The sequence below is a fragment of the Cricetulus griseus genome, chromosome 3, assembly GCF_003668045.3.
Source record: "Cricetulus griseus strain 17A/GY chromosome 3, alternate assembly CriGri-PICRH-1.0, whole genome shotgun sequence".
NCBI classification, from domain to species: domain Eukaryota; kingdom Metazoa; phylum Chordata; class Mammalia; order Rodentia; family Cricetidae; genus Cricetulus; species Cricetulus griseus.
Genome location: NC_048596.1, coordinates 196108431 through 196114661, shown reverse-complemented (window position 1 = coordinate 196114661; position 6231 = coordinate 196108431).

Sequence of the window (6231 nt, the reverse complement as noted above, 5' to 3'; positions counted from 1 at the left end):
TCTTGGCTTATAAATGTGTCATTCAAGTCTTTGTGTTCATGGTTACATGGTAAATACCTGCCCTGTGTGTCTCTGTTTAAGCTTCCTTTTACCAAGGAGGATGCCATCTACCCAGTCTGGGCCCATGTCGTTAGTAAACTCTTGTCTGCCCTGGCCATGCCCCCTTTTAGTTACTGAAGATGTGTGTCTTCGTCACTGTTCCATTGCTGTGAAGAGACACATGATCAAGGTAAGATACAGAGGAGTTTGTTGCAGGCTTACATTTTCAGAGGGTTAGAGTCCATGACCATCACGGCAGGGAGCTTGGCAGTAGCTGGAGCAGTAGCTGAGAGCCTACATCCTTATCCACAAGCACAGGCAGAGAGAGCACACTAGGAAGAGTGTGGACTTTTGAAACCTCAAAGTCTACCCCGAGAAACACTCCTCCTCCAACAAGGCCACACCCCCTAGTCCTTCGCAAACAGTTCCACCAACTTGAGACCAAGCACTCAAATATATGAACCTTTGGGGGCTATTTTCATTCAAACCACCACATTCCACTACCTGGCCCCATAGGCTTGTAGCCATATCATAATGCAAAATGCATTCAGTCCAATGTGAAAAGTTCATTATTGGGGTTTGACTTAAGGTTATATGAGGATATAATGAAATTGTGAAACAGCCGTGGGAATATCCAATGTTGATATTTCTCAAGGAGTGAATTTAGAATGCCAACAAATGTGACAAGGAACACAGGAATGCCTGTGACCTTCCTCAGTTTCTAGAGAATGGTAAATGATGTTCCCATACCTCAGACAGTTGTCTGAAGACAAATAACATCATTGTGCTTTATATAACCTTGAACATGCTAGGCTGTAAGGCAGGTTTTTCTGCAACTGTAAACTCACTTTGTTATCAAAGGAGCTGTAATAATAAAAATGAGCCCTGTTGTGCAAATTGCACTCAAGTGCTTGGCTGCCTTGAGTCCCCTGGTTTCTCCACTTTGGTTCTTGCAGGCAACCTCTCTCACCACATTTGTTTTTCAGTCTCAACAGTTTAAAAGTCCAAAGTTTCCTCTGAGACTCAAGCAGTCCCTTATACAACCCCCTGCATTCTTGCAACATACAGTGGCCCAGAATATACACTACCATTCCAAAAGGGAAGGATAGAGACATAGTGGGGGAAATATGGACCAAAGCAAAATCAGGGCAAACTCCAAACACTATAACTTTATGTCTGATGTCAAAGGACTTAGATGGCTCTGCCCTTCCAGCTTTGCCAACTGCAACACACTTCTCTCCCTTGGGCTGGTTCCACTCCCTGCACACAGCTCTCCCTGGCAGACATCCATGGCTTTGACACCACCAACATCTTGTGGTCTCCAGACAGTCTAGGCTTCATCTTCACAGCTTCATGTGATAGCCTCTCAGGGCTTCCATGCAGAAACTCCCCTGCCATATACCTGGCCTTAGCATCCTTTCACAGAGGAAGATTCCACAGCCCATTTGCTTACTCCTGTATCCTTCATGACTCTAAAGCCAGAACCACACAACTGATGCTGCCAAGTTCTGCTGCCTGCTTGGAATGGAATCTGGCTCTCTTTGTGAATTACATTGGCATAATCTTTGATTTGTTGATGCTTTTTAGGAGCAAAAAACCCTTCAGGACTCTTCCTTTCACAAGTTGCAGGATTATCTGGGTCGGGCCTCACCCTGAGGGTACCACTTCCTTTACTCCATCCCTCCTTTTCTCTTTCAGCACAACTCATAGCTCCAACATTGAATTTCCTAATGCCTTTTTCTCCTCAAACTGTATATTTTGTATTCCTTTTTGTCCTTTTTGCTCTTTTTCGTTATACACCTGCTCAAGGAGTGATCACTAACAACTATGGGATAGACCCAATACTGGGCTTTCTTGAAATCTGCCAATGAAAGTAGTCTGAAACTCTTCAATTTAGCCTATAGAATGTTCTTAGGACAAGAGCAAAAAATCAGCCATAATATCACAAGAATGGTCTTGTCCATTAGTCCAATAGTCCAGTTGATGGTAATTGTTCCCCTCTGAAACCTCTTGAGCTAGGTCACCATAGTTCATATTGCTCTTAACACTACTGTCTGCCAAGCTTCAGTGTGAGAGCCAAAGTCAACCTGGAAGCCCCTACCTGTCCAAGGACCAGTAACTTTCTGGAATGCTGGGAGTTGTAGTTCCTGGAAAATAACAAAGCCACAGGGGAAATGCAGCCATATCGTTTTCTTCTTTAAAAGCCCCTACAACATGTGTCTTGTGGCCACTCACTGGGATTTCAGAGAGTGAACCTGACCAGAGTCTATACTGGTCATTATTTAATTAAAGCTTACTTCAAATTGGCTCAAAATTGTGGAATTGGTTTTTCTTTCGACAGTCCCTGGATTAACATTTGAAGGCCCCACTGAGATACGAAAGACCATTCCACTCCAAATGCTCATGCATTTCACTCTGGGGTTGGTGGGATGCCCCAGTGGTACACACTTTGGAATATTAATCCAAAACTCTATTCCCTCCCCGACCCCCACAGGGAATAATAGCCAGGTTTGGAAAAGGGGATAGCAAGCATTTTTTTTTTTTTTTTTGGTAAGGCATAGAAGACTTTTTAGCTTCCTGTGACACTTTTCTGCCTGACTCATGGATTCTGATGATGGGGTACCCTGATCTGGAATGGGAAGGACCTTATGAGGTCTAGGCATCTCCATTCCAGGCAAAGAGAGATGTCCCACAACCCATTGGTCATTTCTTGGGAGTTTCAGACAGAGTCACCAGTTTTTTCTTCTGACTTGCTATGTTTGTTTGTTTGTTTGTTTTGTTTTTCGAGACAGGGTTTCTCTGTAGCTTTGGAGGCTGTCCTGGAACTAGCTCTTGTAGACCAGGCTGGTCTCGAACTCAGAGAGATCCACCTGCCTCTTCTTCCCAAGTGCTGGGATTAAAGGCGTGCGCCACCAACGCCCGGCTCTGACCTGCTATGAAAGCACCCTAGTGACACTGGAGCCAGTATACTCAAGTATATCATAAAGGTCTGGCATATGGGTGTTCATCAATGGGATTCCAACACCTGGTCTACATAACAAAACCAAGACATCCCAGGATACTGGGATTCAAACCTAGAGTTTGGAGAGAGCCCAGTGAAGGGATATCAGACAGACCAGGGGTTGTGCAAGGAGACAGCTGAAACCTCTTATCTGTTAAATTTCTCTTGGTCAAACTGGTGGACCTCTGAAGCAGAGGATACCAATTATTAAATGTCATTGTCTTGTGTTATCTGTTGTCATTTGGCTCTATGTTTTTCTTTGTCGCTTTGACTCTGTGTCTTGCCTTGTAGATGTACCTGTCATTGTATGTTCTGACTTGGGGAATGGTGGGCAACTTTGAAAATCCCAGGGTCCCTGTACAGAAGCCAGTGGCCAGCCCTGCTACAGTACCACTCTGCCGGTGGGGAATTAGATTCAGCAGCAGTGGCTACCAAGGTGACCCTCCCCTCAAATTACAACATTGGAGGAGGTAAGGAAAGTCTGTCTGTTTTGAATGTATGAATGTGCCCACTCCATGTATGTTTCTGAGTGGTCTCCCTTGAATGTGTGAGCTTACTTGTAGCATGAATTGTAATTGGTCTTAATAATTAAGAACCTGGAGTCATATATAGGGGTTAATGCTGAAAGATCAGAGAGACAAAAGAACAAGCCACAGCCACTTCTTTTGTGGCCAACTCCACAGCCTGAAAGGGGTTCCTGTCTCTACAAATCCTCAGACTGAGTGGGTAAGAGATCCTGCCTCCATCCACCTTATATTCCTATCTCCACCTCCCTAGTGCTGGGATTAAATGTGCTTCCCAAGTATTGGGATCAAAAGCATGAGATCCCAAGTGCTGGGATTAAAGGTGTGTGCTACCACTGCCTGGGCTCTATGGTTAACTAGTGGCTAGCTTCACCCTCTGGTCTTCAGGCAAGTTTTATTTGTTAGAGCACAAACAAAATATCACCATGCTTACTGTGTCCTATGTATCTTCCTTATAACTCAGCTGTTACTATTGCAGCCTGTTAGGCTCCAGCCCCCAAGGGGTCTCTGTGAGTTGCTTGTCAGCCAACAGGTACATCCTGTTTCCTAGTCCAGCCTTGCCCCACTGGCATCAACCACACCTGGGAAAACATGAGCTCTTACACCTGGGATTTTTCCACTTTCCTGTGAGTCTGTATATAAGGCTGCTTCCCCCCTGAAATAAAGAGACGCACATACATTCTCTTGGCACAAACAACCAGACATCTTGTCTTTTATTTAAATCTCCAGGTTTTCACCTGATACATTAAGACTTGCTTGTGGTGCAGGTGCCACAGCAGCCATTGATGGCTGGGGACTCAGAATTTATCTCTGAACCCTCTGGCCACTGGATGTAATATAATAGGGATCCAAATGTCATTTTAGTATGGATAATATTAACTTTATTGAAAAACTGGCTCCAAAATTTGTGGTAGGATATTATTTTAAGGTGTGTGACTTTTACTTATGCTGCATTTGTTTAACCCTGTGAAACTGTGTTACTATGGCTGTCTAAAACACCTGATGGTCCTAATACAGAGCTAAATAGCCAATAGCGAGGTAGGAACAAGGATAGGCAGGGCTGGCAGGCAGCGAGTAGAAATAGGAGGAGAAATGAGGAAAAGAAGAGAACAAGCAGAGGAGGACATCAGGGGCCAGGCACCCAGACATGCAGCAATCCACAGAGTAAGAGTAAGATTTGCAGAAGAGAACAAGGAAAGCCCGGAGGCAAAAAGTAGATGGGATAATTTACATTAAAAAAAGCTGGCTTTGTACTGTTGAGGTTTGGTTTTGCCTTGTGCAGATTGTGGTTGTGGCCTGTGTCTTCACTTTTGAAATTAAAAAGGTACTTTATTCTGATATTACAGGAGCACACAGTTGTGAGATTTTAAACTTCTTTAAAAGGAAATTTTGGGGTTTTATAGAAAATTTAAATAAAACTGGATATTTTTAAGAAACAGCTTTTAAAAATATTTAAGTTTATAAGGCTATGGGTTATTTATAAGATATTTTATTATGTCTTTATTAATATATGATTTTTATAAATAGATAAATAAAAGACTAAAATTAGGGTCATAGCTATGAGCGCCAAACATTAAACATCAGAGACTAAGGTATTTCCATCTTATGATGCAGCAAGACAGTGACCTAAGCAGTCTGGCATAGTCTCTATTCTGTAATGGTATCCTATGTAAAGACCAGGAAAATAAAGTTGCCAATCTCCCTATGGACTGACTGTATTCATGAAAAAGAGCTTCAATTCAGAAATTATTTTTATTATAAGCTGTTAAAGATGATTATACTTTAATATGTCCAGAACTATACCTTTAGTCCTATTAAGTGCTAATGTAATTAATTACAGTAACTAGCTTTGTCAGTTAAGCAGCAGCAGGCAACCAGCTCCTTTCCCCCAAGGCAGCAGCCACCTTATTAGTTCATCTAGAGCCACTAGGTCTCTTGTTAAGAAAAGGCAGTCAGGTTTGCCTAGTCAACAGGCTTCAAATTAAAGGACAAACAGACTTCATGTGTAACTTTCCACTAAAACATGCTTTGCAATGGCTTCTCTCAATAATAACTTCTCTTGTCTCTGATAAGTGATTAGATGGAAAGAAAATGTTTTAAGATATACAAAGGTCTGAAGATATGAAAGCTTAAATTCCAAAGACTTAAGAAAATGATTTAAAATATATATAAATAAGAGATGCTCCAGATCTCTTTCCCCCTCTATGCTATGAGGGCCTGGGTGTTCATCAGTCTAGCATCAAGGCAGCTGGCAAATGAGGCAGGCAGTAAGCTCGGGAACCTGAAGGGGTCCTGAAGAACCATGTGACAGACAGAGCCTGTCATTCCAAGGCCCCCCGCTCTGGGGCATCTGGCATGTGTTCTGTGTTAAAACATCATTTCTTCCTGGGGTTCCCCTACCCTGTGAGCGCTTTCTTCATCAGCCACAATCTTTCAGCCTGCCTATGGATTGCACAATATGTGGGCACGTGTGTCTGGTGCTCTTCACTTTTGCAGGGTTGTAGCAGGTGTCAACACCCTTCATTGTGACTGAATGTAGCTGTCCTTCTGTACCATGGGACTCTGGTTCCAGGCCTCATGGGTCTGTCCATACACAGGGAGTCTCTCACATAAAAAGGCACTGTACCACTACAATAACCTGCGCACATCCACCGGTTACTTCCTGTC